We start from the raw sequence: 21,718 nt of genomic DNA on the forward strand, positions 1-21,718 counted from the left end.
TCATGAGATAAGGCCAGACCATACAGGCTGTTTTTATATGCCCCACAAGTGCATCGACCCCACTATATAGGGTCATTCACCAGATATTTAGGCAAAACCTCTATTAATACACGCCTTCGAAGGTTACATTACTCCATATTTCAATATTTGTTCAAAAAACCAGGGATGTACCACAAATGCCCCTATTCTTGATGTAATTTCCAACCACATACTGCTTTTGGAGCAGCTTAACCTAATTTACTATAATTCACAACCCATCTTAACCATAACAACATTCAAACACCATCATCATAACCAACCAGTCATACTGTGCATTTAATCAGTTATGCTTAATCACCAAAGGTGCAATAGTATGGACCTTAATTGAACCATATTAGAACCCTCGATAACTAACGAGAGTCACATCCCTTAGTATAACTACCATGGCAGCATTACCAGACCATACAGGCTGATGTTTAATACTCCCTTAGTAGGTTACCCCACTGAAAATATCAATCAACCCCTCTATTTAGGAACAGTAGAATAACCACTACCATCATTCATAACCCAGACAACAACCACCTAATCATGGCAAAGTGTGCAAAGTTTTTCAGTATAGACCTGAATTGAACATGAGTGGTAAGCTCGGTTTTCAACCCAAAATCACCCTCTAGAAGAATATTCAGACGGTATAGACCAAGTAGTGAACCTTTAATCATATTGTGAAGCATTTTCAAGCCCTAATCATCTAGTATTGTATGAGGTTACCTTCTTTCTATGTTAAACAAACCAAGCCTTTGATAGGAGCATATATACTCATCAACATCAGGGAAACCCTATTTTTGAATCGACACCACTAGCCTAAGCCGTAGCTATAGTCGGCTACATCTCCCTATGAATCAACAATAAATTGAAAGTTTTTTTCTAACGGTGAATAAACCGAGCATGCTATTACCTAAACCGGCACAATAGAAGTAACGCTCCAGTATTTGCAGAAGGTATCATAACATCAAATGAGTCACATACATCATACAGACAATAAACCATTGTAATTCCATAAGTCACTTGAGAAGGAGTTGGAGCCGCCAACTCCACAATAGCATGTTTATCCTTGCCTTTTGCCATATAGCTGATTACTAAATGCTACTCTTAGCAAAAATTCCAATCTTAAAGCATACGAGCTCTTAAACTCACCTAGGACACACAGTACCAATGCTAAGTGAGCATGAAAGCTCACCTTTATAGGGTTGAGAGCCTAAGGTCGATTTCCCTTTACAGTAGTTTGGCAGGCCAAGTTTCAAGAGGAAGATGATGTGCCACCACCACTACATTTATTGGCCGCACTCCTTCATAGTGGTGAGGTGGGACCTGCTTCAACTACTTCAAAGTCGCGTACAGAGAGCAGGTGAAATGGAAAGACTGAGAGAGAGAGAGAGAGAGAGAGAGAGAGAGAGGAAGGGGGAGTTGTGAAGGAGAAAAAAGGTTAACTAAGATATTTACAAAACACATTAACACAGACTGCAGGGGGGTCAGTATGGTTTAACACAAAAGAGGGCAAAGCCAGACTACTGGTGCTTCTTCATGATACTTAGCTATTAATGAGTAGTTAGGTGTCATTTAAGGCACCTCCAAAATATCAATTATTGAATTACCTACTATAATACACCCAAGACTCCATAGGGCAATTAGTCTCAGTAAATAATGCCCAAGGACATTTACACACCATCCTTATACTATCCTAGCCGGCCAACAGGTCCCCCCATTTTTACACCAGTACTAGTATCCGCAGTACACTAGTAACACTAGTCCAATATAATGCAGTACCAATACCAGTATCAGTACAACATTATTACACAAGTGTCACCAAAACCACTACATCTAGCACCGGTCCAGTCTATTATAGTACACAAGCAATCTAATTAGCAGAACCTGTTCAGTACCAGCACATAATTAGAAATAGTATCAGCCTCATAAGCAGCCCCAGTGTTGTGCAGCTCCGCTGCCATGATGGGGAAATGAGAAAAGAAATGCAAGCTAGCTTCTTTGAAGCCTACCCATTTAGAGAGCAGTGATCAGGGCTTGTTAACAGGCCAAGTTTAATGATTAATGTATGCCAAATGCGGCTTTAAAGGGCCAATTGATGCCAAAAAAGAGTATGCTTGAAGTGAGCATAGATGTGAGATTATGATCTAGAACTATAGTGCTTGAGGTTCTTTACCCGCCTGTCTTTACAGCTTGTCAATTGGAGCTAGGGTGAAAAAGTTATGGCAGTTTGAAGTTTAAGTTGATTGCAGATCTGTACCGGATTGGGCAACTGCAGCTGAGGTGACAGAAATGAAATGAATGCACAGGCCTGATGTGTGCAATTTTTGGAGCACGTTGGTCCTTTCAGATCAACGATCGAAGTTTCGGTTGCCAAGTTATTGGCCGTTAAAGATGCATCGGGGTCCGGTTCCATACCAGTCCGATCCGCTTGATCGGAGTGCTATCTGGGAGTTTGACCTGCAGCTTGGGTTTCAGATACAGTAGAGTAAGTGCTCGAGGCAGCAGTGCTTTGGTTGAGATGTATGCCGAATGTGATGCACTTCAGAGAGCACGATAAGTGCTTGAGTGGAATTTTTTTAAATGTCGTCTCTTGCGGTACATTTTACATAGCTATGGCATGGAACGTTTGAGCTGCTTTAATAGAATGCGAAAGGAAGGCCTTTCTCCAATGGATGTGCTTGTGCTTGCACCTTGCCAACTCTGGCTATCGGAGAAAGTGGTGCTATGTAAATCCTATGTCAAAGTGTATGCCAAATGGGGTGTCCTTTAGGGGAACCGGGGCGAACATGCTTGGCAATGCTTTGGTCGACATGAAGCTACGCACGCCAAATGTGGTGCCATTACAAAGTGGCTAGGCCACTCAATTAAGCTAATGGCTGGCCGCCCGCCCAAAAGAAGGTGGGAATGCCACCCAAGCCAAAAGGGTTTTTTTTCCAAGTGTGGAGGGGGGAAAAGAAAGAGGCAACGACGGCGCTCTTAAAAAGAAAGCTTCAATAGGGTTTTTTTTTAGATAAGCAAGAGGGGGAAAGAGGAAGAAGAAGCACCGTGGAGAGAAAGAAGAAGAAGAAAGAATAGAGGGAAAGGAAGGAAGAAAAAGAAGAAGGAGAAGAGAAGAAGAAGAAGAGAAAGAGAAGGAAAGAAAGGAAGAAGAAAAAAACAAGTGATAAAGTCACAAGGCTTGCCTAACATAAAGGATAGATAAGCTAAACTCTTAGCCAATAGGGTACTCATGTGATGATGGGTGGTCCATTAAATGAAATCACCAAAGATCCCATTAAGTAGGTTCCATTTGTGAGGTGAGAAAAGGAAGGCAGTGGTGGTGGCATGGCCATGTAGGGTTCACCCCTCTTCTCTCTCCTAGTTTGTCTTGTTGTTTTGAAGTTGTCCTTTTCTTCCTCCATGCTTGCAGAGTGCTGGTGCAAAAGGGGATGGAGTATGAGAGGTTGATTCTACAATGGATGCATTGATGCCTTTGCCCAAGTTCATTTTTAGGTAAGGGCTACTTAACACATCATTGGAAGCATCGTCAATTTGAATGTGTACCAACACAAGGGAATACTTTTCATGGGAATGGATTTGGGATGTACAAACAAACAATCTAAATTGCCCATATGGAATTTGGATTTACAAACAAACAACGTTTAAGTGTAGCAGTTATAAAACCTTCACTTGGAAACAAAAGACAACTAGACATCAATACCTACGTCAATCTCTTCTTCTTCTCCTTTCAATTTGCCTTTTGCTTTTTGTGGATTGCCTTTGACACTCCCCAATGCTTGCTTAGCCTTCTTGACACTAGAAGCAGCACCCTTCATGCACTTTCTGCTTCATGCACTTTTTGACATGCTCTTGAAGCTCCTACAACTGGTTATCTAAGAGATCAGGATGCACATCAACTTCATCCCCACTCTAATCAACATGAGGACTCATATCCCTCATCAACAAGACAACCACATGTTGCATATGCAAGGGAAGGGTCTACAAATTGTCCAATGGTTACTTCCCCTCAAAGTTGAAGACCTTTGCAAAGTCTGCCTAGTTCCGGATTTCTTCGAGACGTAGATGCAGCATGCATGCTCTTTGATGCCCTTTGGTTTGATTCTTTCTCAAAGAAATTCATCAATTTCTTCACGATATTATTAAAATCCATTGTTGGAGCTCAAACAATCTGCAATTACATGTAATCTGACCTGATTCACAACATTGAATTTGTTTAGGTATCACATGCTAGGCAGCAACCATATATCAGGACATTACAAAGCACGTGAAAGATGTTGTATACCTACTCTTGGAGCTCATTATTAGACTTGCAAAAAGGGAGAGTGTGCCAAGTTGTTGAATGCGACTATACAATTGCATGAGTATGTAGAGTGTAGGACTTCATTTGGTATCAATGGCTAGGCATGCAAGGTTTTCGACCTTGGCTTGATGAACGAGTAAGTAGAGGAGGTCGTGTTGGAGCTACGAGGATGATACACATGTGTAGCTGAAAAACTTAAATTTGAAGATGCTCACCTACTAGCTCTCATCTGTGTCCTCTATATAACTCCTCCACAGTTGAAACCCATACTATCAACTAACTCAAGATATCCCCAGCAAGTAAAGATACACTATGGATTGCGTCAGAATGCTGCACAAAAATTAAGTCAGTATTGCATAGGCAAAGCTTCCAAGACCACTCTGCACAGTGAGCAAGAAGGCAACAACAAGCAAAGATGGCTTTTGTGGCTCGCTTCTGTGTGAAACAAAAAGTTGAGTTTGTTGTGTGGGCAAAGCGAGGTTTGACATGAGCTGCAGAGCTGATTACTTGCACCTACATGCACGATGGTGGTCTCGACATGAGCCATAATGTAATGTTGGTTGTTCGCTTAGTCACAAACTTGATCAAGCCACCCGCATCTTGCGACAATGAGATGAAGCCAAGCGTTTCTTATTTCCAGAAAGACCAAAGAGGCCGAGGGCATCTGCTTGCCCTTCATGATTAGAGAGATGTACCTCTTCTTTCCATCATGATGTGGATGGAGAATAATAGCACCTCATCATATCATAGCCTGCAAACCTCTTGTCGTTGTGTGGAATGTCCGAGCCCCTATCTAGGGCACCCTCGAGGCTCCAACAACCTTATAATTCCCAATAGAAATTATGAGATCGACATCTACAAGGGCTGTGAAAGGATGTCTCTAGTCCCCAACTTGCAATCTTCCCTAGAGGCCTCCACATTTTGAACATACTCGACCTCGTTCAGCTCAAAATGCTTCAATATCCTGCGAGTAAGTAGCAGCCCGTTTCACTGAGCTGCAACATAGTTTTTCAATCCTACATTAAGCCCATAATGAGGCATCTCAGGAGAGTAGGTTGCTGCCAGGACAACATCACCTGCTTCTTGATAGGTTGGTAGCTAGAGTGGCATACGTTATTTGTGCAATAATTTCCTTATTTGTACGACTAACACCTTACACTCTTGACGGGCATTAAAGAGAACATGTAGATCTGCTCCAAAGTACAGATCTTTTACTCCTTCACTAGGTGCCCAAGCTTTGTGACTAGCACAATGCACTTCTCTTCTTCCTCCTTGCGAGGTCCTCTCCTTGGCCCCCTCCTATCTCCTTTGTTACTACAAGTACAATGGGACAGCGGGCGGCATGGCAGCCACAACCTCCTGCCTGCCTACTATTGGTGAGCACCTTCATCATCATGGGTGACACTCGTAGCTTCTGATGTGGGGCTCCCAGCACATGCCGTGTGCCTCCTACATGAACGCCCATTAAAGTTGCACAAACACAGCAAAGCCCAACGCCAAAGTTGAAATATGCCCCGAACACAGATATCAACACTATCAAGGTCTTCAAACCCACCACGAGAAGCTCCCAACAGGGCCAAAGTCGACTTTCACCTTGCATCCAGACCCTTGTCCACGTCAAAGAAGACCAGGCCGTACAAACTAGTCAGTAGCTCTGGAGCAACAACACAATCTCTACTAGGCTTTGACACTCCCTAGCACCTTGGGCTCACAGGTTGCAGCGCCAGGCTTTTACACTCGCTAGCCCCCTGGGCTTGCAGGCTCCAATGCCAAGGTCAAAGCATCCCCGACAAAATCCTTGCTTCGTAAATGAATCTCCACGACAACCTCCATACCCTTCAATCGCAACCTCGGTTACGTTGCCCTCACTTTACCGCAGACAAACATCATTCTCCACTCCCAATCCATCATTCTTACGATCACACAATATTCAACATAATGTATCGGCACCCAATTCAACAAGATCACCGTATCTTGGTTAATGATGAAACTAACCTTCAACCAATAGAAAAAAAACCTAATGAGAAAATGCTTGAAAATACAACCCAATTTTTTCTTTATGTTTTAGTCAGCAAAAAGAGAAGGCGTCTCTATAGCCTTTGCCCTTTGGGCAGGCCAAAAAAGCAGGGAAGAGCTCGGACGCAAGAAAAAAGGTGAGGAGGAGACCTCGGCTAGCGAAGCTGGGAAAAAAGAAGGAGAATGACGAGAAGGAAAAGAAGGCGAGGACAGCTAACAGGAAGAAAATCTCCCTCTCTCTCGCTTTCGTCCTCGGCAAGCAAGAGGCATAGAGAAGATAGGGCATCGAAGAAGAAGGGAACGAGCTCTCGGCTTGTCCTCGGTCAAGCAAGCAAAACTTGTTCTCTCTCTCTCTCTCTCAGCCCTTGAGACCGCTTGAGAGGGCATGAGGCATTGAGGAGGAGCAATGGAAGAAGGCAATAGAAAAACAAAGGGAGATTCTTCCTCTCGTTCTCGGCAAGGCAAAGAAGGAAAGAAGCGAGCCGAATCTCTCTCTCTCTCTCTCTTCCTTAAGGGAACATTAGAAAGGAGGATAGCCAAGCCTTCTCTCTCTTGTCCTCGGCATGTAAAAGGGAAAGAGGTGAGGAGGGTGAACAATCATGGGGAGAAGTACAAGGAAAAGTCTCTTTTTCTCGCTCTCGTCTTCGGTAAGCAAGAAAGCAGCAGGAAGTGTTTCTCTCTCGTCAAGCATAAGATGAGCGGCCATGATTAAAAAGGCAAGGAGAAAACGCGGTTAAGCAAGGAAAAGGAGCACTGAAAGAGCTCTTGAAGTCACTTGAAGCAGGTAGTTCAAGGATAGTTAAAGCGGCAAAGAAATTATCATGAACGTCATCAGTCTGAATAAATTAATTAATTGTTTTAGTAAGCCCGGTGTCGTTAACGGCCCCGTTAATCTGTAAAGGGAGCTTAAACTCCTATTTAACAATTGATCCAAGTGTTGGTGACGGTAACAGCTCGCCTTGGCTACCGTTTTAAGTTGTACTTAAAGCTTGACTTGATTAATTGAAGGGTACGGTGATTGCCAGAGTCAGTTTCATCTGTTGTTCTTGTTCTCTCTCTTTCACACCTCTCACAGTCAGAGGCCCGACGCCTGCCCGACTCACGTTTCGAACACATGTCCCCCGACATTTTTGGTGAACGCAACACGAAACGAGCCGGGGTGGGAGGTAAATATGGAGATGCCAGAACAACTAAAGCAATTTATTGACAATTTCAGTGCCAATGGATTTGATAAAAATCTAGCAGTTGCAGATTTGCCTAAAATGATGGAATTAGTTTAGGGATGTCTGCAGGAAGTGAAAGCCATGTAGATAAAAAAGCAAATTGATGATGCTGTAGAGCTAGCACTTGATTCTATATGTGATCAGTATCATATTTTTTAGGGATATGATCCAGAAGGTTTTATTGCATGTTATGAAGCTGAGATGAAGAGCCGAAATGTTCCAGAAAATCGGATGTTTGCAGCCTTTGAGGCGGTTGTAAACTCGGATTTTGAAAAGCAGGTTCAAGAACTGGCAGAAGCATATCCCACACGGTGGGAGTAATTTGCAGAGGAATTTATTTACAAAATCTCAAGGATTCTAGATCGGGAAATAAAGGAGATTACTGAACGAAGTTGGGTTGTCTTCAGTAAAGGTGAAGGGGATAAGATGCAGTTCCTCAACTATGATGAATTCTGGGAGCATATTTCTACAAGAAGCAAAGCCAAAGAAAATGCGGAGTTAGAAGCAGCAGATTCAGTTTCAGAGGAGCATATGTTGAGCAATAAAGAAAAGGTAAACGATGAATTTAATGCTGAAAGAGGCTTATATGAATTTTTTTCAAAGATTGCTCGCGTGGACGCTACCTCTAATAATGGTTCCATTGAAAGCATAGACTGTACAGCAAGTGGTTCACAAGTTGTCGGATTTGACATGGGTTATTCTGAAGGAGTTCATCAAGCAGATGAGCCTCTACAGGATATTTTTAAAACTATCAGCACTATAAGCAAGCAAGACAACATGTTTGTTGTATATGACTGCATAAACAAAGCTATTATATACACAGTAGCTGATGAAGTGACCAAGATTGTGGACCCAATACAGGATGAACCTGAGGATGTCAATGAACCTATGATTTCTACTAACCATATGTTTGCAGATGCTATTATTATGGAAGAATATGCTATAATTAATGATTTCTTGTCTAGATCTAAAGGAGATGATCATGACAGTATAGAAGATCTTCTTGATGCATGTACCTCTTCAGAGGGGGTTCCAGATGAGCCTTTACAATGCTATGATGTATTGCTAAGTAACATGGATGCAGATGAGGAAGCACAGTGTGGCGTGTAGATGGACTACATGAGGAGATAACTCCTACAGTTTTGATTAATGTTGAGACTTCCAAGGGTGATTTTTCTGAGGATGTTATCTACAGGATAAAGCTGTTTTTCATGATCAAGCTGAAATCCCAATAGGTGAAAATTCATCTGATGATACAGGTCGAGAGACTCCCAAGGTTTTTCATGATGGCTATGAAGCTAGAGGGGATGATGATGCTAAATCATCCTTGATACTACAAAAAGTGCACATAGTTTTTTATTTCCTTGGACAATGTGCCAAATGTGGCTGAATTTGGATGTTACTCCTATTGATGCTTATGTCAGTGATGTCTTGGCTTCTAGTAAAAGGGAGTCATATTTCTTTAATGCTTGCTAGTAACGAGCATAAGTTGCCAAAAGTTTACGCTATGTGGGTGTTGCACTATGCTTCAGGTGAAGCTCTAGTATATTGCAAAGCCCATCAATGCTATGTGATCTCAATGGTGTTTGATACAGGAGAGCAGATTCAATATGGATGGATATTGTTAAGTATGCATAGTAATTACGTGCTATTTGAAGCAGGGGTAGCATATTTGCACTAGAAATGCTTGATGTTGATTGATACAAGAAATGTATGCTCATGTGGAAATTATGATGCTCTAGTGTATGGAAAATTCCTTATCATTCCATTTGATCCTAGGCGTTAGTAACGTGCAAGTTGCAGTTGCAGAGGATACCAGATGCCTGATGTAGCAGGCTGCATGATGCAAGGTTTTGTTTTCTAGATTATGCTAAGTCAGAACAGTGTTTGGTTATGCGTTCAATAAGATTACATGGTTGGCTTCCAACTGACTCCTTTGGAAAATTGATGAAGTATGTTCACATCTTTTGAGTTGGTTCTGCTACCGGAACTTGAGGTAAAGGACTTGACGGCCATTCCATGTGGAGACAGAGTAAGGCATACTTGAGCTTGGCAGGGTTCCTTAAAGCGAGCTTAATGGTCAAGCCATGTGCATCATTAATTGAAGCACTTGAGTCTGGCAGGGTTTACTAAACAGGTTATCCATAATTGAATGCTTTGAAGATATGGCAGATACGATTCATAGATTTTTGATGGGCAGCTACCTAAGGATTAAGCTAGAAACTTGATGATAGGGTATAAGCCTTATTTCGTTTTTTCATAATGTGAATCTGATGATGGAAAGAGCTTAAGGTACCTAAAGCAGATGCAAATTAAAGTGCAGTTGGCACAGACCGGAGGCTGTGCAGGTTCAGAGGGGGTGGATGTTGTGCAGCTCCGCTGCCATGATGGGAACATGAGCAAAGAAATGCAAGCTAGCTTCTTTGAAGCCTACACATTTAGTGAGCAGTGATCAGGGCTTGTAAACAGGCCAAGTTTAATGATTAATGTACGCAGATGCGGCTTTAAAGGGCGAACTGATGCCTTAATAATGCCAAAAAGGAGTATGCTAGAAGTGAGCACAGATGTGAGATTATGATCTAGAACTGTAGTGCTTGAAGTGCTCTACCGGCTTGTCTTTACGGCTTGTCAATTGCAGCTACGGTGAAAAAGTAATGCCAGTTTGAAGTTTAAGTCGATTGCAGATCTGTACCTGATTGGGCAACTGCAACTCACGTGATAGAAATGAAATGAATGCACGGGCCTGAAGTGTGCAATTTGCGGAGCGCGTCGGTCCTTTCAGATCAGCGAGTTTCGGTTGCCAAGTTATTGGCCGTTAAAGATGCAGCAGGGGCCGGTTCCATACCAGTTCGATCCGCTTGCTCGGAGTGTTGTCTGGGAGTTTTGACCTGCAACTTGGGTTTCGGATGCAGTAGAGTAAGTGCTCGAGGCAGCAGTGTTTTGGTTGAGATGTATGCCGAATGTGATGCACTTCAGAGAGCACGATAAGTGCTTGAGTGGATTTTTTTAAATGTCGTCTCTTGAGGTACATTTTACATAGCTACGGCGTGGAACTTTTGAGTTGCTTTAACAAAATGCGAAAGGAAGGCTTTTCTCCAATGGATTTGCTTGTGCTTGCACCTTGCCGGCTCTGGCTATCGGAGAAAGTGGTGCTATGTAAATCCTACGTCAAAGTGTATGCCAAATGGGGTGTCCTTCAAGGGAACCAGGGCGGACATGCTTGGCAATGCTTTGGTCGACATGAAGCTACGCACGCCAAATGTGGTGCCATTACAAAGTGGCTAGGCCACTCAATTAAGCTAATTGTTGACCGCCCGCCAAAAAGGTGGGAATGCCACCCAAGGAATAAGGGTTTTTTTTCCAAGTGTGGAGGGGGGAAAAGAGAGAGGACAACGACGGCGCCGTCGTTGCCCCTCAGGGTTTTTTTTTTAATAAGCAAGAGGGGGAAAGAGGAATAAGAAGTGCCATGGACAGAAAGAAGAAGAAGAAGAAAGAAGAGAAGGAAAGGAAGGAAGAAAAAGAAAAAGAAGAAGGAGAAGAGAAAGAGAAGGAAAGAAAGGAAGAAGAAAAAAAAAAGCAGGGAAGAGCTCGGACGCAAGAAAACATGCGAGGAGGAGACCTCAGCTAGCAAAGCTCGCAAAAAGGAAGGAGAACGACAAGAAGGAAAAGAAGGCGAGGAGGGCTGGCAGTAAGAAAATCTCCCTCTCTCTCGCTCTCGTCCTCGGCAAGCAAGAGGCATAGAGAAGACATCGAAGAAGAAGGGAATGAGCTCTCGGCTCGTCCTCGGTCAAGCAAGCAAAGCTTGTTCTTTCTCTCTCGGCCCTTGAGACCGCTTGAGAGGGCATGAGGCATTGAGGAGGAGAAACGGAAGAAGGCAATAGAAAAACAAAGGGAGATTCTTCCTCTCGCTCTCGGCAAGGCAAAGAAGGAAAGGTGAGCCGAATCTCTCCCTCTCTTCCTTAAGGAAACATTAAAAGGGAGGAGAGCCAAGCCTTCTCTCTCCTATAAAAGGGAAAGAGGTGAGGAGGGTAAACAAGCATGGGGAGAAGTACAATGCAAAGTCTCTTTTTCTGGCTCTCGTCCTCGGTAAGCAAGAAAGCAGCGGGAAGTGTTTCCCTCTCGTCAAGCATAGGATGAGCGGCCATGATTAAAAAGGCAAGGAGAAAACGAGGTTAAGCAAGGAAAAGGAGCACTGCAAAGAGCTCTTGAAGGCACTTGAAGCAGGTAGTTCAAGCACAGTTAAAGCGACAGAGAAACTATCACGAATGTCATCAGTCTGAAGAAATTAATTAATTGTTTTAGTAAGCCCGGTGTCGTTAACGGCCCCGTTAATCTGTAAAGGGAGCTTAAACTCCTATTTACCAATTGATCCAAGTGTTGGTGTTGGTAACAGCTCGCCTTAGCTATCGTTTAAGTTGTACTTAAAGCTTGACTTGATTAATTGAAGGGTACGGTGATTGCCAGAGCCAATTTCATCTGTTGTTCTTGTTCTCTCTCTTTCACACCTCTCACAGTCAGAGGCCCGACGCCTGCCCGACTCACGTTTCGAACACATGTCCCCCGACATTTTTGGTGAACCCAACACGAAACGAGCCTCGGTGGGAGGTACAGATGGAGATGCCAGAACAACTAAAGCAGTTTATTGACGATTTAAGTGCCAATGGATTTCATAAAAATCTAGCAGTTGCAGATTTGCCTAAAATGATGGAATTAGTTTAGGGATGTCTGCAGGAAGTGAAAGCCATGTAGATAAAAAAGTGAATTGATGATGCTGTAGAGCTAGCACTTGATTCTATATGTGAGCAGTATCATATTTTTTAGGGATATGATCCAGAAGGTTTTATTGCATGTTATGAAGCTGAGATGAAGAGCCGAAATGTTCTAGAAAATCGGATGTTTGCAGCCTTTGAGGCGGTTGTAAACTCGGATTTTAAAAAGCAGGTTCAAGAACTGGCAGAAGCATATCCCACACGGTGGGAGTAATTTGCAGAGGAATTTATTTACAAAATCTCAAGGATTCTAGATCGGGAAATAAAGGAGATTACTGAACGAAGTTGGGTTGTCTTCAGTAAAGGTGAAGGGGATAAGATGCAGTTCCTCAACTATGACGAATTCTGGGAGCATATTTCTACAAGAAGCAAAGCCAAAGAAAATGTGGAGTTAGAAGCAGCAGATTCAGTTTCAGAGGAGCATATGTTGAGCAATGAAGAAAAGGTAAACGATGAATTTAATGCTGAAAGAGGCTTATATGAATTTTTTTCAAAGATTGCTCGCCTGGACGCTACCTCTAATAATGGTTCCATTGAAAGCATAGACTGTACAGCAAGTGGTTCACAAGTTGTCGGATTTGACATGGGTTATTCTGAAGGAGTTCATCAAGCAGATGAGCCTCTACAGGATATTTCTAAAACTATCAACACTATAAGCAAGCAAGACAACATGTTTGCTATAGATGATTGCATAAACAAAGCTATTATATACACAGTAGCTGATGAAGTGACCAAGATTGTGGACCCAGTACAGGATGAACCTCAGGATGTCAATGAACCTATGATTGCTACTAACCATATGTTTGCAGATGCTATTGTCATGGAAGAAGATGCTATAATCAATGATTTCTTGTTTAGATCTAAGGGAGATGATCATGACAGTATAGAAGATCTTCTTGATGCATGTACCTCTTCAGAGGGGGTTCCAGATGATCCTTTACAGTGCTATGATGTATTGCTAAGTAACATGGATGCAAATGAGAAAGCACAGGGTGATATCGATGAGTATCAAGATTTTTTAGATCATGCTAATTGTGAACAGGTTATCGACAGGGATTTTGCATATATGCTTGTAGATAGACTACATGAGGAGATAACTCCTAGAGTTTTGATTAATGTTGAGACTTCCAAGGGTGATTTTTCTGAGGATGTTATCTACAGGATAAAGCTTTTTTTCATGATCAAGCTGAAATCCCAATAGATGAAAACAGGTCGAGAGACTCTCAAGGATTTTCATGATGGCTATGAAGCTAGAGGGGGTGATGATGCTAAATCATCCTTGATACTACAAAAAGTGCACATAGTTTTTTATTTCCTTGGACAATGTGCCAAATGTGGCTGGATTTGGATGTTACTCCTATTGATGCTTATGTCAGTGATATCTTGGCTTCTAGTAAAAAGAAGTCAGATTTCTTTAATGCTTGTTGTTAACGAGCATAAGTTGCCAAAAGTTTACGCTATGTGGGTGTTGCACTATGCTTCAGGTGAAGCTCTAGTATATTACAAAGCCCATCAATGCTATGTGATCTGAATGGTGTTTGATCCAGAAGATTCTAAGGATGTTCATAAGCAGATTCAATATGGATGTATATTGTTAAGTATGCATAGTAATTGCGTGCTATTTGAAGCAGGGGTAGCATATTTGCACTAGAAATGCTTGATGTTGATTGATACAAGAAATGTATGCTCATGTGGATATTATGATGCTCTAGTGTATGGGAAATTCCTTATCATTCCATTTGATCCTAGGCGTTAGTAAAGTGCAAGTTACAGATGCAGAGAATACCAGATGCCTGATGTAGCAGGCTCCATGATGCAAGGTTTTGTTTTCTATATTATGCTAAGTCAGAAGAGTATTTGGTTATGCGATCAAGAATATTACATGGTTGGCTTCCAACTGACTCCTTAGGCCAATTAATGAAGTATCTTCACATCTTTTGAGTTGGTTCTGCTACCAAAACTTGAGGTAAAGGACTTGACGGCCATTCCGTATGTAGACAGAGTAAGGCTTACTTGAGGTTGACAGGGTTCCTTAAAGCGAGCTAAATGGTCAAGCCGTGTACATCATTAATTGGATCCCTTGAGTGTGGCGGGGTTCACTAAACAGGCTATCCATAATTAAATGCTTTGAAGATACGGCAGATGCGGTTCATAGATTTTTGATGGGCAGTTACCTAATGATTAAGCTAGAAAATTGATGATAGGGTATAAGCCTTATTTCCTTTTTCATAATGTGAGTCTGATGATGGAAAGAGCTTAAGGTACCTAAAGCAGATGCAAATTAAAGTACAGTTGGCACAGACCCGAGGCTGTGCACGATCAGAGGGGGTGGATGTTGTGCAGCTCCGCTGCCATGATGGGAAAATGAGCAAAGAAATGCAAGCTAGCTTCTTTGAAGCCTACACATTTAGTGAGCAATGATCAGGGCTTGTTAATAGGCCAAGTTTAATGATTAATGTACGCTAAATGCGGCTTTAAAGGGCCAATGATGCCTTAATAATTCCAAAAAGGAGTATGCTTGAAGTGAGCATAGATGTGAGATTATGATCTAGAACTATAGTGCTTGAAGTGCTCTATTGGCCAGTCTTTACAGCTTGTCAATTGCAGCTACGGTGAAAAAGTAATGCCAGTTTGAAGTTTAAGTCGATTGCAGATCTGTACCTGATTGGGCAACTGCAACTCACGTGATAGAAATGAAATGAATGCACGGGCCTGAAGTGTGCAATTTGCGGAGCGCGTCGGTCCTTTCAGATCAGCGAGTTTCGGTTGCCAAGTTATTGGCCGTTAAAGATGCAGCAGGGGCCGGTTCCATACCAGTTCGATCCGCTTGCTCGGAGTGTTGTCTAGGAGTTTTGACCTGCAACTTGGGTTTCGGATGCAGTAGAGTAAGTGCTCGAGGCAGCAGTGTTTTGGTTGAGATGTATGCCGAATGTGATGCACTTCAGAGAGCACGATAAGTGCTTGAGTGGATTTTTTTAAATGTCGTCTCTTGCGGTACATTTTACATAGCTACGGCGTGGAACTTTTGAGCTGATTTAACAGAATGGGAAAGGAAGGCCTTTCTCCAATGGATTTGCTTGTGCTTGCAGCGTGCCGGCTCTGGCTATCGGAGAAAGTGGTGCTATGTAAATCCTACATCGAAGTGTATATGGGGTGTCCTTAAGGGAAACCAGGGCAGACATGCTTGGCAATGCTTTGGTTGACATGAAGCTACGCACACCAAATGTCATGCCATTACAAAGTTGCTAGGCCACTCAATTAAGCTAATGGCTGGCCGGCCGCCCAAACGAAGGTGGGAGTGCCGCCCAAGCAAAAAGGGTTTTCCAAGTGTGGAGGGGAAAAAAGAGAGAGGGCAATGACCGCACCGTCGTGCCATCGTTGCCCCTCTTAAAAAGAAAGCTTCAATAGGGTTTTTTTTTTAGATAAGCAAGAGGGGGAAAGAGGAAGAAGAAGCGTCATGGAGAGAAAGAAGAAGAAGAAGAAAAAAGAGAAGGAAAGGAAGGAAGAAAAAGAAAATGAAGAAGGAGAAGAAAAAGAAAAGGAAAGAAAGGAAGAAGACCAAAAAAAAAAAAGCAAGGAAGAGCTCGGAAAAAGGCGAGGAGAAGACCTCAGCTAGCGAAGCTCGGAAAAAGGAAGGAGAACGATGAAAAGGAAAAGAAGACAAGGAGGGCTGGTAGGAAGAAAATCTCCCGCTCTCTCACTCTCGTCCTCAGCAAGCAAGAGGCATAGAGAAGATAGGGCATTGAAGAAGAAGGGAACGAGCTCTCGGCTCTTCCTCGGTCAAGCAAGCAAAGCTTGTTCTTTCTCTCTCGGCCCTTGAGACCGCTTGAGAGGGCATGAGGCATTGAGGAGGAGCAACGGAAGAAGGCAATAGAAAAACAAAGGGAGATTCTTCCTCTCGTTCTCGGCAACGCAAAGAAGGAAAGAAGCGAGCCAAATGTCTCTCTCTCTTCCTTAAGGCAACATTAGAAGGGAGGAGAGCCAAGCCTTCTCTCTCTTTTCCTCGGCATGTAAAAGGGAAAGAGGCGAGGAGGGTGAACAAGCATGGGGAGAAGTACAAGGCAAAGTCTCTTTTTCTCGCTCTCGTCCTCGGTAAGCAAGAAAGCAGTAGGAAGTGTTTCTCTCTCATCAAGCATAAGATGAGCGGCCATGATTAAAAAGGCAAGGAGAAAATGAGCTTAAGCAAGGAAAAGGAGCACTGCAGAGAGCTCTTGAAGGCAGTTGAAGCAAGTAGTTCAAGGATAGTTAAAGCGGCAGAGAAATTATCATGAACGTCATCAATCTAAAGAAATTAATTAATCGTTTTAGTAAGCCCGATGTCGTTAACGACCCCGTTAATTTGTAAAGGGAGCTTAAACTCCTATTTACCAATTGATCCAAGTGTTGGTGTTGGTAACAGCTCGCCGTGGCTACCGTTTAAGTTGTACTTAAAGCTTGACTTGATTAATTGAAGGATATGGTGATTGCCAGAGTCAGTTGCATCTGTTGTTCTTGTTCTCTCTCTTTCACACCTCTCCCAGCCAGAGGCCCGTCCGACGCCTGCCCGACTCACATTTTGAACACATATCCCGCGACACGAGTACTAGTTCAGTCTACTACACACAAACAGTACCAGTCCCAGGACCCGTTATCACACAAGTGGCAGCAGTTTTGTTCAATACAATAAAGTATCAATACCAGTATCATTACTATTTCAGTATACTACAGTACCACTACCAGTACCAGTTAAGCTCTAGTACACCTGTGACACCAGTACCCAAACACAAGTAGCTTTGGTCCAATATATTATAGTATACCATCAATATTAGTACTAGTACCAGTTGAGTACCAGGGATGTGCCACAATTGTCCATATCCTTAATGTAATTCACACCACATACTACTATATGAGCAACTTAACCAAAATGACTATAATTCACAACGCATCTTGACCATAACAATATTTGGCCACCTTCATCATAACCAGCTAGTCATTCATTACATTTAATTTGTTATGCCCAAGAACCACATACGCAATAGTTCAGTTACAATACAATACCAATACACAGTTAGCACCAGTACCAATCTCACAAGCAGCCCCAATACCAGTTTAGTATAGTGCATAAGTAGTACTAGTCCCAGGACCGGCATATCACACAAGTGGCAACAGTATCAGTTCATTGTAAGAAAGTAAAAGTATCATTACCAGTACAATACAATACCAGTACACAATTAAACCAAATCAGTACAGACGTAGCATCAATTCACAAGTAGTACCGATCCAATAAAATACTAGTACACACGTAGTTCCATTTTGCTTCAATAAAGTACTAGTATCGTACAGTATAGTCCTAGAACTCAAGTATCACCAGTTTCAGTAAATAAGTAGTACTAGGGCCAACCTAGTATAACAAGTACCCGTACCAGTATGAGTACTAGATAGCACAAGTACCAGTACCAGCTCTACTACCAGTACACAGGTAGTACCATTATCAGTATAGTGATTTTAACACTTTATCCTAGAAGTGTGTGCGTGTGTGTGTGTGTGCGCGCACGCCCACCCTTACCCAAGCACCATAACGAATGAGTTTAGTAGGCCCATTAGATATGGGCCTACTTCATCAGTAAAAGACAAAGTAATGCAACATCAAACTTGACCCCATGCCATTCTTATTCACTCAAGGACGCTGTTATGGTGGAAATCAGAACTCGTTTTTGGAATCCTTTAGCTTGAAATTTTCTAATAAGGACCTCGGTTCTTCAAGGGCTAAAAATATGTTAGAGGAAGAATAGATAATTAAGTGAAGAATACCTAAACAGGTATTTTGAGCCATTTTGAATAGTCTGTTGCTCTTTTTTAATACAAACTCAGCAGTAGTAAGCCTAAGGTAATCCCGTTTCCAAAAACATATCGTAGAAAAGTTACCAACAGGGAAATTGTCAATAATCAATTCAATAGACAAATAATTAGTACGCTTAGTGAAGGTAATACCATTGATTGTATCTTGTTCTAACAAGGTGGGTTCAATTGCTAAGCAAGTTGGATAGATATCCAACACTTGATGAGCAAAGTTGGGATTATTAGTACTTAATATATCATCCATAAATCTAAAGTTGTGATTACACTTTATATTCAATTGCTAAGCAAGCGGGATAGATATACAACACTTGCTGGGGAAAGTATGGATGACATATTAGTACTTAATATGTCATCCATAATCTAAAAGTGTGATTACACTTTATAAGCATAGAGAGTCCTTCTCCTTGGGAAATTTTCATAATCATCCATTTATATTCAAAATATATTAAATAAAGGTTACACATAGCGGAGGAACAAGAGAATCCCATAGGAATGACACTTGTTTGACGAGCAGTTATTAGCAAGTACAATGTAGCAGTGGTTCAATACCCATTGAATGATTATTTTAAACTGACTACTATTGATGTGAATGTTGGGTATGCAAGCCCTTGTGCGTCTAGCCTATGGGAAACTCCCTCTATGGAGCATGCATGTAGCTTCAGTTGGAGTTCAATTAGAGTCAAGTGGTGCATGGTAATTTTTGCCTTTTATTTGTAAAGTTATATCAATTAAGCATAGCATGTCCTTTTTTCTGTTTTGACTCTACCGAATTCTCTCTCTCTCTCTCTCTCTCTCTCTCTCTCTCTCTCTCTCTCTCTCTCTCTCTCTCTCTCTCTCTCTCGTTTCTCTGCAAACCGAGATCCTCACCATGGCTCTTCTTCCCCATCGACTGCATCCTCCATAGATTGCAACCTATTATATAGTATCAGAATCCAGGTGGGCCGCCAAAGTAAGCAGGTGTTTGTGCAAGCATGGAGTGAGGCTGCAACATATGCACTGGTCCGTTTTAAAACGCTGCAAGTGGCAGCGATTATTCCTAGCACCTGTCTGTGCAGCGTTCCAAAGCAATGTTTAGGTAGTAAAGGTAACAAATGATGCTACATGGATTCCTAATTTCCCATCTGCACGATTTCTCAACCCGTCGAGAGCATTGGAGAGGGCGCCACCTTGAGCTTGAAGAAGGCCATGAACATTAGTGGCATCATCAATAGGTTTGCCACGATCTTCTAAGGTGCAACTGTCACCACTACAACACTTTCAATTCCGCCTCATCTGAGCTACTCTCGAGCAAAACGTTATCAGCGATGTTGTCTGAGCTACAGTATTCACCATTTTTTATATATTTCACACTATTTACATGGTCGTCTTCTTTGAGCCTTTGCTTAGAAGGTCTTCACCCCCTCGGCTCAGTATTCGGTGCTCGGTGCCCATTGAAAAGGCTCACAAAGTTGGCCTCGAAAGCTATTTGTTTAGCTTGCCATAGTATTTCAAGACACACCTATTGCTACAAGATGAGCATCATACAAAAGTTTTGGTTATTGATGCCAAAGAAAAGCATGAGGACAACTCCAAAAAAAGAAGCAAAGCTTCTCGAGAAAGAAAGACAATGGTGATTTTTCAATGATTTTGCTTCCAACACTCAATACATCAATAGATGCCATACATAAAGAACTACTTCAAGATTGTGGTACCAGTTTCACAAACTAATTTTGTCAGTTTAGTGTCAAAGATTTTTCAGCTTTAATCTATTGTCAAAACAAACATACTCTTTTTAGTCAAAGCCTTGTTGTCAGTTATTGTCATGCTTGTCAGTTGTCATCACGTCAAAAATTGTATGGGTTATAGACACTGCCACATAAAAAGTGGTAAGAACACCCCTTTCTTGTTTGGTCGGGTTCTGGTATGTCTCTCACTTATGGTTTTTTGAGGAAAGTACACACACACACCTATGCTATAGTCAAAGGGGGGGGGGGGGGGGGGGGGGGGGGGGGGCTTCTATCATGGTTTCAGGTCAATGAACTCTACCATGGTCTGTCTGTCTTGAGTCCATTGTCAGTGGTTTGGGCTTGAGGGGGGGGTTTGTTGGGTATGCAAGCCCTTGTGCGTCTAGCCTGTGGGAAACTCCCTTTATGGAGCATACATGTAGCTTCAATTGGAGTTCAATTAGAGTCAAGTGGTGCATGGAAATTTTTGCCTTTTATATGTAAAGTTATATCAATTAAGCATAGCGTGTCCTTTTTTTTGTTTTTACTATACCAAATTCTCTCTCTCTCTCTCTCTCTCTCTCTCTCTCTCTCTCTCTCTCTCTCTCTCTCTCGTTTCTCTGCAAACCGAGCTCCTCACCATGGCTCTTCTTCCCCATCGACTGCATCCTCCATGGACCTGGAACCTATCAGTGAAGAGGTGAAGCCTTGCTCACTTTCTTCACCCAACTGGCTGTCTTAATAAAGGAGATGCCAGAGAATCTATCTCTTGCTTTATTAGAGAAGGTCGAGCCAACGAGACAGTTTAATACATTTATAAGACCATATTCATCAACTAAAGGGATATTTTCATAATAGCATTGGGTAATATCTGCTATATATACCAAATAAATTGCAGATGGTATGTTTAAGATGACATTAGATGAGTTGCCAATAATCCATAAAGGTTGAATGTCTACTTGTGAGAAGCGCCTTACATAATTTCTTTTAATAGCACATATATTTTTGAGTTATTCACTTATCAAATTAAGTCCTACGTGACACTTTTCATAATCTTGGAAAAAAGGCAATTGGAGGCATCTGAGATCCAACAAAATTTGCCTTTATAGTTTTTAAATGTTGGAAACAGGATGGGAAGCTTGGTAGTTTCTTCCTAAAATCCTATCTCAATCATACTTTTACATGTTCTTTGGATAATAACATCAAGGTCTTCTGCAAAGTAACAGAACTCATTACCTCTTAGTCAGGTTTTTAGCAACTTCAAAGGCAAGCTTTTTGCAGATGACAGATGTCGTGTTCGATGCTTTATCTAAACCCAGAATGAACCATTTCGATTTGAGCTTGTGAAACACTAAGGAAAGGTCAGCAGTGAGCCACATCAACTCATTGAGTAACCACTCATGTGGGAGTTGTGAAATTAGACTGGAAAAGACTTCCACCAACGTTTTTTTCAATTCTTGTTGAATTGCTGACTCCAATTGGATTTTTCTAACAAAGCTAGCCAGACATTCAGTAAGTGCTTTTAAAGCAATATGAGGATTAAGTGGTTGAGGAGGTATATAATTGAGGCCTTTAGACAAGAGGTTTCTCATGGAGCTATTCTCAATATAGAAAGATTCGTAGTACAAACATGCCTTCCAACATTGCCAAATTCAACTATCAACTCATTCCATAAGTAATAATCACATGAGAGAGAGAGAGAGAGAGAGAGAGAGAACTTTACAAATGTGCTGGCAATCATGACCCTTTAAGTTTTCTTTGTAATGAAGCCTTACTATATTCATTTAAACATTTTCATTATGAAAGTGAGTGTGTGTGTGTGGGCTCACGCACATACATCTCTCC

The 21,718-nt window shown here is 42.0% G+C and overlaps 1 pseudogene across 1 annotated transcript in view; it reads right to left on the bottom strand.

Moving 5' to 3' along the window:
- Positions 1-3,608: 3,608 nt before the first annotated feature.
- The window catches only part of LOC147421909 (pleiotropic drug resistance protein 1-like), an 88,114-nt pseudogene continuing 70,004 nt past the window's right edge, over positions 3,609-21,718 (bottom strand). Inside the window, exon 23 of the transcript XR_015186721.1 lies at positions 3,609-4,214. The product of XR_015186721.1 is annotated as a pleiotropic drug resistance protein 1-like (transcript). The remainder of the gene's footprint in view (positions 4,215-21,718) is intronic.

This window comes from Adiantum capillus-veneris, chromosome 27, assembly GCF_014529385.1.
Source record: "Adiantum capillus-veneris isolate H3 chromosome 27, ASM1452938v2, whole genome shotgun sequence".
In the NCBI taxonomy this organism is placed as follows: domain Eukaryota; kingdom Viridiplantae; phylum Streptophyta; class Polypodiopsida; order Polypodiales; family Pteridaceae; genus Adiantum; species Adiantum capillus-veneris.